Raw genomic sequence first — 16,796 nt, forward strand, 5'->3', positions numbered from 1 at the left:
TGCTCTTTTTAATATCTTCAGTCACTATTTAATAAAGTGTGCTAACCTTATGGTGTTTTGAAAATGAAAGAAAATGCTGCAGAGATTTTCCAGTCAGCATTAAAGAAAACTATTCTTAATAAAAGCTATATTAAGGAAATAGAAACAGTAACAGATATAGCCTGACTGCTTGTATGTTGTAAATACACATGTAAATTTAAATTCCCAAGTGTTTGTGACTGCTCTTTTTAAACTTCATAAATCTTGCTGTCAAAAATCTACACTGGATTTAAAATAGCTACTTCTACTGAGTAGAGAAAATAAACATAATTTATTTCTATTTATGTTAAAAATGAAACCAACATAGGTCATTTGGGAAAAGATCTCCTTAGAATAAAGGTATTTTAAAAAGTGGATTTAAATATATGAGTTAGAATATTTCACTAGCACTAGGGGATCGTTCTCATCAGTTATGGGGTATCTATAAATCCTCTGAATCTAAGGAAAGTCCTACCATATGTCCTGACGTATTAAGTAAGACTAGGAGGTTTAGACAACAGAGAATTAAAACAGTGAGCTGTACTTCCTCTGGCTTGTGTATTTATAGCAAATGAGAGCAAAAGACGTGATTGGGTGGGTTATTGCCCTTGTCAAATATAATCTATTCATTGTTCAGGAAATCTCCTTTGCTTTGATACCTATTTTCTTCCTGTTTTTTTTTCTTAATTATAAACATAATGTCTTTTACAACCCTCTTGTACATTTCAATGATAATTTATGAACTGCTTAGATATCCAAAGATCTCTAAATCCTCATAGCAATACTTAGCCTTTTATTTGTTTTTAATATGGTCGAATGATCTGAAAAAATAATCTCTTTTGATAGCTCTTAATGAATGGGTATTTTGATTAGCTTTATATAGATAAATGATAATGAAAACAAAAAGGATACAATTAGGGTTCTTACTGATTCAAGCAGTTTGTTACCACCCCAAAATAGTGTAACATGGCTTAGTGAAAGTCTTCATAAGAAAGTAAAAACTAATTTGCAAAGTTCTTATTTCTAAATCACAGAAATGGGCATTGTGGACAGTTTTCAACCAATATATGAATACTCTAAATTTGTGCATACATATCGTTACTCTGCTTTTATGTTGTAACATGTAAGTTAAAATTACTATTATGAAAGAATATATAACCTGGCTAGTTTACCCCCATCCTCTCCAGAATATCAGTCGTTTTATAATACTTGAATGTTTGCTTAGTGACACATTCTGTTGGAATCTAATGTTGAATTATTTGTGGATTTACAGAATATACAAATTCACAAATAATTGTATGACTAAGAAAAAACTTGGTCATTTTAAGTTGAGGGATTGTCCTAGTTGAGAGGTTGTGTTTTCATATTGCGTAAGTTGTTGAGTGCTGTAGTGCACTTCAAGTAAATCTGTTCCTCAAGACTTGCCCCCTGGATTTTCATCCCTAAATGATCCATACAGGTTGAAACAGATAAAATACAAGAAATTTTGGTGAAGTTGATGGTTAAAAATAGATCGACTAGCCTCTTCTTGGCATAGATACAATTATTAGGAAACAGTTCTCCCTAATACAGACTTGCCATCCAGGCATCCTAGAGAGAGAGATGCATATGTGGTAATTTACATTAATTTTTGGTCTTCTTCAGGAGGACCAGGATATTTTTACCTACGGAAAATAGTTTGTTAGGAAGTTCTTTCCTGGCCCTTGATTTACCTCATTTGGACCTAGTAAAATTTATACCTTGTTTTAAATTATAACTAAAAAATCAAAAAGAAGAAATGTTACCTACAGTCTGGATGGACCATGGGAGACTGTCCTACTACTTTCTAACTCAGACTTCTGTTTTTTTTTTTTTTTTTTCTTCATCTTTATTTCCCCTATGAAGATACTACAGGGGAAGCCTTGGGTAAATGATGGGGCCTAGGAGTGGATTGTAGTGTATGAGTATAGGATTGCTAGTCATTATCACATGGACTAGCATTCTCTTGAAACCTTGAAATTCGGCTGTCTGGGTCCAAGGAATGTTGGAAAATAGAGGTCTTAGATCACAAGACTATGAATGCAAATGGTCTTTCTGTTTCTGATGGGCTCTTTGTCCATCCCATGAGGACGTGGGTGGTAACCTGCATTGCATCTCTAGTTCAGAGGCTTTCTCTCCAAAGCCCAAGGCTCTGTCTTTGGACATCTGCCCTGGCTTGCTGGGAACAAGAAAACAGCTCTGAGTGGCGCATGAATCCGGAGCTGGTAGCCAGATTTACGAGGCAGCAATGGCCCAAGAGAACCTAGAGGAGGGAATTGTTTCCTTTTCTTTTGCTCTGCTGTGCTAGAATACGTGAATTGAATCAAGCCCAGTGCAAGGGAACATACCTGATGAGGGCACTAGAGTCTTGGTACTGCGTATACCCAAGAGCCCAGGGATAGACGAGGGATAAAAGATGTGAAGTACTGTTAGCTTCTCTAAATTTGGAAAACCCATAGTGGTAATACTGTCATCCCAAATGATTGTCTTTTATCTGGGAATTGCCATTAAGGCAAAGATAGCTAAAAAAAATTGAGGGCATACTAAAACCACATAGTTATAACTACCACTTACGGAGTTGGTATATTTTTTTGGCCTCTTTGATAGACACATAGAGTTTGATTTTTATGTGTAGATTAAATTCCTGTTAAATAATTAATAAATGACTGAAGCACCCCAGCTGGTTGGATAGTGGAAATCACTGTTCTAGCCTAAATTTAGAAAGATAAAAACATACTTTTGATTTTATTCTCTTCTCGTCTCTGATATGGTGAGTTTGATACCAGGATACCGTTCCCTTCTCTTCCCATCCAGAACCTTACTATAATCTGGATCGACCTTTGGGGCTTCAGAGAAAGGTTATTTAATTTCCCAAAACTTTTCCCTCACTTATTTTTAGAACACTATTTGTTCTGTGTAGCTTATAGGCCAGCAGGAAAAAAAATTCCAGTGTTGTAAATACTTAAAAGTACAGAAGAGTTTTGCAATAGACTATGAACCCTTACCACTGTTTTCAGCAGAACCATTTGTAAACCATCCCAACTTATTTTGGGTGAGAGACTTCAGTATTCAGAAATTTTGTGTTCTCCCTGGATCTCTCCTCACAGTTGTTTAACCATCTCAGTACTATAAGTGATACTTTATGTTGAAATTCATTCTCATAACTGAAGATGGAAAAACACAACTTATATCCCTAAGAAGTAATACAAAGAGGTTTTAGATCAGTTCCTCTTTACTTATTTTTCTCCTTTCTAACATCACAACAGCTCTTGGTTAGCCTACAGGTGGGGTGGCACGTGCCCATTTGGGCTCTGATGGATAATGAGGTTCTTCGCCTTCACTTCCTCCCTCGGTCAGCCCTGGAGGCACTGTGGGAGACGATGTGTTATCAGTGAAGCAGCAGATGTGGTGGCAGCATTTTCCTCCACTGCAGGGAGCGTCCCGGCTGTACCTCTGTACAGAGCAGGGGAGCTGTCTACTGAGAAGGAAATGGATGGCTGTGTTTGCTTCACATAGAATTTCTCATTAGCCTTGAGAAGTGGTTCTGGCAGTTGGAGCCCCTTTGGTGATTGCCAGGATGGAGAGGTTCTGCTCAGAGCGGGTGTGCTCATTGTCCTGTCATCTGCACAAAGGGCCACAGCATTGAGATAACCTAGGCGTGCTGCTGCTTTGCAAGCCCGGACACCTCTGGACGATCCTTTCCTCTGTTATCTTCATTCCCATCCATAGGGATTGGTCTCATCTTGTCCTCAGGAACACTTTCTTTTTGTTGGAGCAGAAATTTTATAAAACACTCTAGCATTTTGGAATATAGTTTTATTCCAATGAGCAGTTTAGAAAAATTTATGGTAACATAAAATTGACCATTTTAACCATTTTTAGGTGTGCAGAAGTTCAGTGGCATTAAGTATTTGCATTGTTGTGCAACCCTCACTGCAATCCATCTCCAGATTTTTTTATCTTCCCAAAACGGAAACTCTGTATTCATTAAACACCAACTCCCCATTCCCTTTCCTCCTTTTCCCCAACCACCATTCTACTTTCTGTCTTTACAAATTTGACTACTCTAACTACCTTTTTAAAGCATAGAGTTCAGCAGTATTCAATACATTCATAATGTTGTACAACTGTCACCATCATCCATCGCCATACTCTTGAACTTGTAAAACGAAGACTCTATACCCATTAAACTACAACTTCTCATTTTCTCCTCCCCCAGCCACAGACAAACACTATTCTACTGTTTGCCTCTCTGATTTTTACTAAGTGCATCTTTTAAGTGGAATCATACGGTATTTGTCTTTTTGTGACTGGCTTATTTCACTTACCATAATGTCCTCAAGGTTCATCATGTTGTAGCATATGTCAGAATTTCCTTCTTTTGAAAGGCTCAATAATATTCCATTGTACGTAAATACCACATTTTGTTTATTCATCCAACCATCCATCAGTGGACACCTGGTTTACTTTCACATTTTGGCTATTATAAATAATGCTGCTGTGAAATGTCTTCTCAAATCTACTTTCAATTTTTTGGGTATATACACAGAAGCAGAATTGCTGAAACATATGGTGATTCTTTTTTCTTTCTTTCTTTTTTTTTTTTTTTGAGATGGCATCTCACTCTGTCGCCCAGGCTGGAGTGCAGTGGCACGATCTCGGCTCACTGCAACCTCCACCTCCTGAGTTCAAGTGATTCTCCTGCCTCAGCCTCCTGAGTGTCTGGGAGTACAGGTGCATGCCACCACGACTAAGTTTTGTATTTTTAGTAGAAATGGGGTTTCACCATGTTGGCCAGGCTGGTCTTGAACTCCTGACCTCAGGTGATCCACCTACCTCGGCCTTCCAAAATGCTGGGATTACAGGAGCGAGCCATGGCACCTGGCCTCATATGGTAGTTCTAGGTTTGCTTTTTGGAGGAGATATCATACTGTTTTCCATAGCAGCTGTACCATTTTACATTCCCACCAGCAGTACACAAGGGTTCCAATTTTTCCACATCCTCCCTCACACATGTTATTTTCTACTGTTTTGATACTAGCCTTCCTAATGCACGTGGAGTAGTTGTGAGCAGTTTGAAGTTAGTGTCTCTAATTACACTGTCGTTAACAAGAAGCAAAAGTTCTCAGAAAAGAGAGGTGTTCATTTATTCAACTCTTAGTTTAAATAGCATGTAAGATCCTGAATCTGAAGCCATGAAATAAGGAAATTACAATGGATAACAGCTTAATAAAAACGATGATTTAAAGAGTAATCTTAGAAATAAAAAATTGAATAAGCTTAGATTTAAAGAATAAGCTTAGAAATAAAAACAATCAAAGATGTAAAGAATAAGCTTAGAAAATGGTCTTACAGAAAACAGCCCTCCAAGGTCATCATGAGAATATTGTATTTTTATTCATATTGCTATCAGTGTAGTCCAGAAAGGAACTTTATCATATTTTGATTAGTTTCAGAACCTTTTAATTGATTTAATATATTCATTAATTGCCCCCACCCCAGCAATTTCCCTGTCTGTATTCCTGTCCACTGCTCCAATCCCCTTCTAATCAGTACTGCACCAGAGGCTGAGTGATTCTGAAATACTGCTTTTTTGTTTGTTTGTTTGAGACAGGGTCTCGCTCTGTCATCCAGGCAGGAGTGCAGTGGGACGATCTTGGCTCACTGCAACCTCAACCTCGTGGGCTCAAGCAGTCCTCCACTTCAGCCTCCCAAGTTGCTGGTATCACAGGCCCATGCCACCATGCCCAGCCAATTTTTGTATTTTTTGTAGAGATGGGGTTTTGCCATGTAGCCCAGGCTGGTCTTGAACTCCTAAGCTCAAGCAATCCTCCTACCTCAGCCTCCCAAAGTGCTGAGATTACAGGCATGAACCACTGCACTTGGCCTGAAATGCTACTTTTCTTACGCCTTGTTGCCTACTTAGAAAGTTTCAATGAATGCATCATAGTTAACTCAAGATCTCAGTATTCAATGTCCTCCTTAGCCTCACTAAAGCCTTATCTTTCTCACCTTCCCGTATGAACACTTCATCCACTCTGACTGCTCCCTCAACAGGCCAGGCACTTTCCTAACCCTCCTGTTTTTACATATGCCATTTCCTCTGCCTCGATCTTCTTCCACCCTCATGTCTACCTGTGGAATTTCTGTTCTTCCTTCTAGGGACAGCTCAAATCCTACCGCTTCCATAATTAAACTAGTAATGATTCCTACCAGAGATATGCACTCTAGAATTTGAACACAGAGCTCCTCTTTCCTGTGTACTTTACACAAGGTACTGTTACAAATTTTCCTTCTGTCATGTTGTGTTTGTTACAATGTATGTATTTTAAAATTTTTCTCTGTTTTTGTGTGTCTTGCCTCACTGGCAGCCAACACTATTCTTGCGTTTGGATACTAGCAGGGTCTTCAGCTTACTTGCCAGTGAAAAGTGTCCTGGCCTTGAGTCAGAAGAGTCCTTTCCCCTTTCAGCTTTGTAGTTAGTACCTGTGTGATTGTGGGTCGCTGACTTTATTCACTCATTTGGGTCTCAGTTTCCTAATATGCAGAACGAGAAGGTAAAATGCTTTTCAAGGTCCGTTTAAACTGTATTTGGTCCTCAGAAATGACCCAAACATAAAAATCTCCTTTCTCTGGAGCTTTTCCCTTCCTCTCCTCTTATTTAGTGTTGTTCTTAGGAGAATACATGTGGGAAAACAATTGTGAAACTTTTAGACACTCTAAGAGAGGAGAAGGAGAGCTCAATGAGAGGGAACCTTCAAGGGAAGGTGTCTCCTTTCTCCAAATCTTATCTCCATGGCCTTTTTGTGTCATTTTAAAAAATATTAACAGTTATTTGTATTCGCTGGCATCGCCTTTTCAAAAAGCAAATACCATGGCCTCTGCAAGCCTGTCTTTGAAATGATAAAGTATGATTAATCCACAACTGTATTCTTCAGAATGAGAAAGTTCAGTCATTTGTGGTGCTAAAATGAAAAATAAAGATTTGAATGGTTTTACTATTTATTGTGAATTTATTTTTACAATTTAGATGGGGCACTGTTTTAGGTTCTAATAATTAGCACTGTTGCTGAAATGGATGAGGTCAGCACAGAGAGTGTGGAGACCTTGGTTTTCAGGGGGATGGCACCGGTTCTGATGGCTGCAGGGCGGGGCTTCCTGCTGAGATGCCAGTGTTGGGTTCTTTCTCATATTATGATTTTTTATGGTTTGGGCAAGAAAAGGATGCATTTAAGCCCTTTTATAAGTAAAATCAGCAATCCTGAAACAGTTGTCAAATGGGAATAATTTGATCTGACTTTTAAAGTTTCTGCATGAAGAGGTATTGGCAGCTCCATGGCATTGGGGCAGGATGGGCAGGGCTTAGCAGGGCTAGATCCATTTTTTTTTTTCCTTCAGTTTAACGTCTCCGACCCCTGGTGGATTCACCTACTGCAGAAGAGCCAATGCTGCTTGTAAAGTATGTTTCCTCAATCTATATCTCTAGCCCAGACCTTTCTTTTTGGCTCTCGATCTGTACATCTAACTACTTACCTGGTAACCTATGTCCTACAAACACTTTATGTGAAATATTTTAACCAGTGCCTCATCTCCACTGCCAGTCCCTCTGCACATTTGTATCCTAATAATGACTCTACTCTCACTGCTAGTATGATCACCACAGTTATTCCCAGTGACTTCCTTGGTCAACACTTACTTGGTGCCAGAGTAGTAGGTGCTGAGATAAATTCAGTTAACTCCTCACCATATGGCAGCATTACTATTTTTTAGTTACCTCAAACCAGAAACCTCTCCTGCCCCATACCAGATTAGTGACCACATCCCGTTGATTCTACGTTCTTAACAAATCTCAGATTCATCCCTTCTTCCCTCACTTCAGCTTTTCTGTAATAGATTCTTACTGCAACCGTAGCAGCCTCTTTATGCATGGATTCTTTCCCTCTTACATCCATTTTCTATACTGTTGCTAGAGTGGTCTTTCTAAAATAGAATAGATGGTACTGTGCTTTTACCTAAAGCTTTTTGGTTGACATCAGGATAAAACTCAGACCCTTTGAATGGCATGTAAGGGCCTTTAGCTTTTGTCTCAAGTGTTCTTGTCCAGTTCTTTCTCCTATCCAGAACCTTGTGCTACACTGATGGCATTCTCTACATGTGCCAGGCAGCTTTAGGGCTCCATGGATTTGCACATATTGTTCTCTTTTTCTCAGAATGGTCTGCTTCTCTATCTACCTGTTTGTTGTACTGTCACTACCTGTCATTTCAGATCGACTGTCCTTCCATGGAATGGGTAAATAACACTGGATAGCCCTATAACAGATTGTGCTATAGTCCTTACAAATCTTTTGTAGAAGAAAATATGATGATTTAGAGATATGTTTATAGTACATTGTCAAGTGAAAAGTGTTGTATAATATATGTGTGATTGACTTTTTCTTTTCTTTTATCTTTCTCTCTTTCTTTGTGTTTCCCTTTCCTTTCTTCCCTCTCTGCCTCCCTTCCTTCCTCCCTCCCTCCTTCCTTCCTCTCCTCTCCTCTCCTCTCCTCTCCTCTCTTCTCTTCTCCCCTCCCCTCCCCTCCCCTCCCCTCCCCTCTCCTCTCCTCTCCTCTCTTCTCCCCTCCCCTCCCCCCCCTCCCCTCCCCTCCTACTCTTCTTTTCTCTTCCCATTGATCTTCCAATAAAAATAAAAGCCTAGAACTCTATGTAGCTAAATGTTAACAGTGTTTATCTCTGGGTATTGGGATTATTGATCTTTAGAATGATCTTCATTTTGTATTTTCTAAAGTTTCTATAATGAACGCACATTACTTTTTAACAAGAAGTAGTAAGTGCTATGTTTAACAAAAAATACTGACTTGTGGCAAGTACTATGTCTTACTTATCTTTGTCTTTTTAGAACATTGCCTTCCTCATGGAAGGTGTATTAGTTAGGGTAGGCTAACTGCTGTAACCAATGATACCCTTAATATATAACAAGTAAAATGCAATAGTTTGTTTCTACCTAGTGAATGAACAGAACACAAGATGTTCTGGTCCTGACTTTCCCCTGAATAAAATCTACACTAACTCCTGAGGCATAGCCAAACCTCACCTCCAGACCAAATTGGTTGAAATAGGCAGGGTTCCAATTTGTGATGGCCATTTATTTTTAATGGCCTTTCTATTCCCTGAAATGTAGACAAATTTGCCCTTTGCTGCCTCATTGCAGTGGAAGAGCCTCATACCTGTGTGCAGAGCTGATGATGAAAGGCATCTGTGTGTGTTGTAGATAAACAGTGTATTAACTATGTGTAATTCCTTATTTCAACTTAGCATTTTATGGGGTGAGTTTTGCAATAAATCTTCAACGTTTAATGCTCACTATGTCTTGTTTCATTTGATTTCACTGAAAATGCAGAGGGTCAGGCCACATTCACTCTGTCTCTCCCTGGCATGTTAGGTTGCCTTCTAGAGCTCTGTGTTTCACGAATCATTTTGATGTAGAGGCTGTGGAGAAATATTCTCAGGCTTTATCACTGCTGACTTGAGTTTCATGATGCACTTTTTTTTTTCATAGTAGGATAAATTAAAAATGGCTGATAAAGCTGCCTATAAAAGCAAAATTGTTAGGTTAAATCTGCCTGGTGTATTAAATGTATTGATAAGTAATTTGGCCACCATTTTTAATCACTTTTATTAACTCTCAAGTAGTTTTATTTCCAGTAACTTGAAAAATAACTGTCATTATAGACTCAGTCATATTTCTCTTTAAAATACTACTGAAAAGTCCATGAAAATGATTAAAGTGCCAATATCATCCACCTACTTTCTGTTAGCAAGAATTGTTGGTGATTTTATGATTTGCTGGGTATACGGTTGTGCTTTCTTTGTGCAACCCAGGAGGAAACGGAACCAGTTCATCCCAGGTGAATAGAGATAATGAATGGGTTTGAAGCCGTGTAAGAGGAGTAGTCTTTTGTGCATTTGTATCATATATGTTATTGTTATGCTCTCTTTAAAGCATTTTATTAAATATTGAGAAGACAAGATACTTGTGAATTATGTGTAAAGTATAAAGAATCATGATACATATAAAGTGCCTTTTGGTGTCATCTTTGCCATCGGCCATTCGGCTTTGTAAGGATCTTGAGTTCAAGGTCACTAAAGAACAGCTTAACACATTTTCTTGCGCACAGGTCAATAAGGGATATATCTCTTCATTAAAATAGATGAGAAGTTTGTCATTACTTTACTGCTTCTTGGCTAGATATGGTGGCTCACGCCTGTAATCTCAGTGCTTTGGGAGGTTGAAGCAGGAGAATCGCCTGAGACCAGGAGTCTGAGACCAGCTTGGGAAACACAGTGAGGCCCTGTCTGTGCGGAAACAAAAAATTAAATTTGCCAGGCTTGGTGGTGTGCATGTTCAGTCCTAGATACTCTGGAAGCTGAGTCAGGAGGATCCCTTGAGCCCAGGAGTTTGAGGTTACAGTGAGCTATGATTGCATCGCTGCACTCCAGCCTGGGTAACAGAATAAGACCTGTCTTTAAAAATAAAAAATAAAAAAGAGTTCCCTGTATTTTCTCCAATCCATTTGCATAGCCTCCAAATCCCATTCCTTGCCACTCAGATTTAGGCATTCCCACCCTATGGGAGAAATTATTATAGTTGCCATTCTTAGGGTGTTTCCCAAATAAATTACAGGAATCGTGAGATTGCCAAACAAATGTAGGTGGCTAACAGAAAAAGAGTAGCAGCAAGCCTACTTTTTTCATTTACTTATTCAACAAATGTTTATCGGGCATCTGTTATTTGATAGGCTTTGTACTGATTTCTGGCTTCACAATGATGAAGAAATTAGACATGCCCCTTTCTGAGCTAAGAAGATAGAGAGGCAAAAACGGTTACACAAATAATTATATAATTATGGTTGTGCTAAGCCTCATGAGGGAAAAGTACAAGTCCTAGCCAGGTGAACATATAACAGAAGAATCTATCTTAGTCTGAAAGATACAAAGTCTTCTTGAGAAAGAAGCATTTCTGTTAGGGTAGGGAGGAGGGGAAAGGAGGAGAGGAAAGATTTGCATTTCCAACCTTGGGGCAGAGAGGTGAGGAATAGCAGAAAGGACAGTCAGAGCAAAGGAAGCAAAAATGGGGTCTGAGAGGTAAGGAACAATCACACGATTCTAGACTTCCAGGATTGCAGATTTTATCTTAAAAGCAGGGGAACCCAATGAAGGATTTTTAAGAAGAGGAGTTATATGCTTGTCATTTCAAAAACATCACAACTGCTGGTTATAAGGAGAATGGACTGAAAGGGAATAAGAGTGCATGCAGTGAGCTGAGGTAGGGCTCCAACTGAGACTGGATGTTTGCCTGGACTAGAGTGGGAGCCACAGAGGTGAAGAGAAGTGAAAGATTTGAGATGAGTTTTGGAAGCTTCTTCTAGCCTTGGCTGTGATGGGGCAATGCCTGCAAAGGGCAGTGGGGAGGATGGCCCCCAGTGTTCTGGCTTGAGCAAATTGTATGCACAGTAGGCAATGCGATGGTGAATACTGCAGGAGAAGAAGGCCTTGTTTAGTGTACTGTTGACATATCCACGTGGAAATACCAAGGAAGCATGTGCATGTTTGGAGCTGGAGGTCAGAAGAGAATTCCAGGTTGTCTTTTGAGTGTTGTGGTTTTGGACAAGGACATGACATTTCTAGCTCAATGAAGTAGATAAGATTGCTTAGGGAAGGTGGGAGAGTGTAAGGAAAAGTGAAGAGAAAAGGAAGCATAAGGAACAGCCACCTTTAAAGGTGAGGCAGAGGAGGGGGCAGAGTGATGGGAAAGAAGCAATTAGAGCAGTGAAAGGAAGACCCAAAAAGGATTCAGGAGGGAAGAAGTGGCTGCTGCATCTGAGTCCCTTGAACATCCTGATGGAAGAGGAGGAAGACAGAGCCCAAACCAGGACTTTTTGAGTGCTAACTATTGCCACACATTTTAAACGTAAAAGTGCACATTGCATTTAGGACCAGTGAGGAACTTAGAACGCAGTTCTGGCCAATACTAGAGGTGGAGCCCAGACCAGGAGCAGACTGAAGTACTATTTGCCAACTTCCGGGTTAAGATTGGGTTTTAGTAATATTTCTATTTATCTGGACATAAGTAGCACAAAAGCTGTTTTAAATACTCCGAGGCTTTCTTTGGTGGTGGGGGATAAGAATGGGAAGAATAACTTAACTCGAGAGACCCAATGGATAGTTTGTATAAAGATATGATTTTTCAAAAAATCATCAAAATTGATTAAGTGTTACTAACGTGTTGCTGAGGGTCACTCATTTATGTGTTTTTCCCCTGAGCTAAGAATTCTTTCCTATGTACTACATAAGCCCCTTCAATGACAAATTATTGTTCAAATTTTTCTTGGCACACTGACTTGAGAATTAACTACCATTCATAGCTGGTACCCAGGTCCTATGAGAATACAATGCCTTGTCACATAAATACTTGTGAAGTGACATCTATCAATCTAATTTAGAAAAATATTTGAGTCAAAAGGTCCTTGAACCACGTGTTAGGTTGACACAGGAGCTCCCTTTATCTGAAGCTGTGACTGAGCATTTTAATGAATGGCAGTCAAGGAATTCAAAGTTATTATTCTGATAGTAATTGCGTGCATTTTTCCTGCCCATCTATATGCAGCCTTCTCATTGTCTAGGAAGCTGCTGATTTGATGCATTCATAGCTATTATTTGCATAGGGAGTTTGAACCACCATGGGAAGAATGATTTTGAATTTCCTGGTTTCATTTATTTACTTTGGGTGCAATAACAGTGTTTTCATGGAAGGATTTTTTATATTGGGTTTTTCCTAATTTTAATACAGAGTAAATAAGCTAAGTGTTATATTTCTGAAAACCACACATTATAAATTTTTAAACATGGGGGAAAAGATGAAAATGAAATAAAAAAATGGGAAGATAAGCTCTGAAACCTCCGACCTTACCTGCGGGCTCCTCCCTCTAGTTGACCATGGAGGACCATAGATGACTTACTGGGCCAGATATCCTGATCTTGGACAGACCAATGGTTTGTAAAATGGGTTGCATATTATAGTGTACAAATTCCTGGACTGGACTTCCAGAGATGATAATTCATGTGGCCCAGGGTTTGTCCTGAGAATCTGCATTTTTGAAAAGCTCTCCAGGTAATTTTTAGTGTGCACTTAAGCCTGGGAGCTCTTGGACTTGTTTTTTTCAACTAATAAAGTTGAAGACACCCTGCACAAGATTAGAAGATGGATAAGAAAAGAGAGAATTAGAATTTACTGAGTTTCTATTATGGGCCGAACATGTTTACATATTTCACATCATTTGTTCCTTAACACCATCTTGCAAGGTATATCATTTTATTCCAATTTTAACCTGAGATTCAAAAAGGTTTACAGAACTTTAAAGGTCACGCTGCTGCTGGGAGGCAGAACATTTATTTGCCTCCAGGTCATCTCATCTGCTTTGTAGAATCACGACAAGGCTGGGAACAAGAAGGTCTGAATAGAATTCTAGTCACACCATCACTTGGATGAGGTCCTTTTGCCCTCTCTGCCAACGTGGGTACCTGTTGCTGACTTTCCTGTTTATTGTCAAAGAGTGCCTATGGGTACATGAGTGGGGAGGACTGCATACATTTTGAGAGTAGTAAAATCAGATCCACTTGGACAAAACTGTCTTCAATAGTCCACAATGAACATGCCATGTTATTGTGACCAGAATTGACATTGTATCTCTACCCTACGCTGACAAGTTGATTGTCTGAGCGAGGAAACAGCACTCATCATACATTTGTATTTCTCCAGGAAGGAAATGAGACATGGTAGAGTCTAGTGGGGAAAAATCTGGCTTCAGAGTGGACTTAGGACTTGAATTAAGGGTCAGGCATTGGCTTCTACCTCTCACTCTGTCACTCATGACCTTGGGAACTCCATGTTTCTAAACTTTATTCTTAGTTTTCTCTTTGTAAAATGAGAATGATGTGTCTTTCTCAGATCAGTGAGTGCCAGCTGAGATCATGTCTGTAGAGCACTTAGGCGGTGGTAAGTGCCTTCTTTCTTTCTTTGTTTTGAGACAGAGTCTTGCTCTCTTGCCCAGGCTGGAGTGCAGTGGTGCAATCACAGCTCAGTACAACCTCTACCTCCCTGGATCAAGCAATTCTCGTGCCTCAGCCTCCCAGGTAGCTGGGATTACAGGCGTGCACCACCATGCCTGGCTAATTTTTGTATTTTTTGCAGAGATAGGGTTTCACTATGTTGGCTGGGCTGGTCTCGAATTCCTAATCTCAAGCAATCTGCCCGCCTTGTTCTCCCAAAGTGCTGAGATGACAGGTGTGAGCTGCCACACCTGGCCACAGTAAGTACCTTCTTAATGTTAATCAGCAGAGGGAAGGGAGGGAGACTCTCTGCAGCAGGATTCAGTGGAGCTGGAGATCCAGACTAGCAATAGCAGCAGAACGAAGATGAATCTCGACTACTTGATTACTGCGTTCTTCATTCTCTTAGGAACCCAGCGGTTCTGCTAACATGCATGCCAAAGGTCCTTTGACAGGGTGCTGCTCCAGCTGTGGTTTGTGGGTCAGCAGTGTTGTACCACCCTGGTGCTCATTAGGACTGCAAATTCCCAGGTCACCTTCAGGTGGGCCGCTCTCCAGGTGTTGCTCATGCTCACTGCAGTTTGAGAAGCACTACTTTAACAGGCAGCCTCCTTCCAGGTGAATCATGTCTGGAGAAGTTGCGTGGTCAGAGAGAGATTTGTCCAGGCTCAGCCACGCTGACTCTGCAGCGAGGGTTCCTTCACTTGAACACCATGCATTTGTGGTGGCAGCACAGGTAGAAGACACTGAGCGGAAACAAGAGGAGTGAGACGGAGAAAGAAAAAAAACAACTTTCCCAGAAAAGTTAAAATGATAGCATGACCTTTCTGAATGGACTTTGGGACATGGCACCAAGAATGAGCAATAATGAAATACCAGGGAAGGAGACTCCTCAGGAGAGCATCTGAGAACCACGCACCATACGACAAGAGGTGATGAGGTGATGCAGGGAAGCGGGTGAGAGGGTGAACCGAGGCTCCCCCGGTGGGGGGGAGGGGGGGTACCTCCTTTCTGAACCTCATGCTGAACCCGACCCTCACCAGCAACAGATTGGGGTAGGAGCTTTTGGGGAGGGGAACTGAAATGGCCTTGCTGGCAGAATGACTCTGAAGGGAACTTTCCAGCACACACAGGAAAAAAAACAAAACGAACTCACCAATCTGCCAGACTCCACTTTCTTAACTGGAGGGCAGGGTGGTTGCTCAAACATTTTGGGCTCAGGGCTTTGGAAAGATTTCTTGTCTTGCTGCATGCTCTGTGGAACCAGGCTGAGAGCAGGATTTTTGCATTTAGAATATCTTAGCGGAACTGAGCAAGATGAAAACCAACCTTTTTGTAGCTACTAAAAAGTGGACACACTTCAGCTTTCTGTCTTCTCCCTGCTGACTTGAGTATATTTGGTGTGCTTGCTCTGTGCTAGGCCCTTCCTGCCTCTTATCTCACTAAATTTTGACAATAACCCCAGAGATTGGCACCATTATACTGATTTTACAGATGAAACTGTCTCAGAGCGGTTATGGAATTTGCCCAAGACACACAGCTAAGTGAGTGGTGAAGCTGGAATTCAGAACCAAGTTCGGCTTATTAGAAAGTATTTGTATATACTACATGCAGAAATGAAATGCAACATATGTGACAGCCATTATAGTGTAAATACTAAAAGTAACGGGATTTTCTCCTTGCCCTCCGTAATTCAATATACTTGTTGATTATTTACTGCTTCTGGCATGCTATGATTGATTGCTGTTCTGTGGGATATGGAGAAGTTTGAGGAATTTATGATACAGCTGGGGAGAAAAGACATATTGATGCTTGACCAGGATTAAGCCATCATATCTCACAGGTGTTTAGACAAAGGAGAAGGCACCTCTGCTAAGGCACATCAGGGAAATCTCTAGGGAAGATACTGATTTGACATGGCACTTTCTGGGTATATAGGATTGTTTCATTTTGTTTGCAGAGTATGTTAAAACTGTTTGCAGGGTGTGTTAAGATGATTTGCAGAAGAATGTTGCATATATTATTCATTTTGATTTGGAAAAACAATTAAAACAGGGAGAGTCTTATTATTTGCCCCATCTTTGGATAACTTCTGTACTAACAAAACTCAGGCTCACCAGCCACTAGAGATAATAAAATTCTCACTAAAGAAATTGACTAAATGGAAGAGAATTTATTTCTGATTTCCTTTTTGATGTAAACGTGTATTGACACTTTTCCTTGGAAGAAGTGTAGTTTCTCTTTTAGTAGAAGGAAATAGAATTATATTCTGGCTTAAATTCTATTATTATAAACATACTTCTGTTTTTATCTTGAGGTAAGGCTTTCCTACATACTGTTGAGAGTCTGTAGTGATATAGTCATTTTCTATATTATTTGGCCATCATTTATTCTTTTAAATTCATGTCGCTGGTCTCATTTATAATTGTTTTAGCATTTTTTTATTGCTAACATATAATAGTGACCACCCATTAAAGCTATTGCAGTACCTAAATATATTATAAATTTTTCTGACATGTTATTGCTTCTGGATTATAAACTGGGAAATAATTAAGATTCTTGTTCTTGTTGTAATGATGTTATGGTGATGATTTAGTATTTCCCCAAACAGTTTATATAACATGGTCTTTTTCCACATTGGTATGTTTCTTTA

This window comes from Hylobates moloch, unplaced genomic scaffold (genome assembly GCF_009828535.3).
Source record: "Hylobates moloch isolate HMO894 unplaced genomic scaffold, HMol_V3 SCAFFOLD_22, whole genome shotgun sequence".
In the NCBI taxonomy this organism is placed as follows: Eukaryota; Metazoa; Chordata; class Mammalia; order Primates; family Hylobatidae; genus Hylobates; species Hylobates moloch.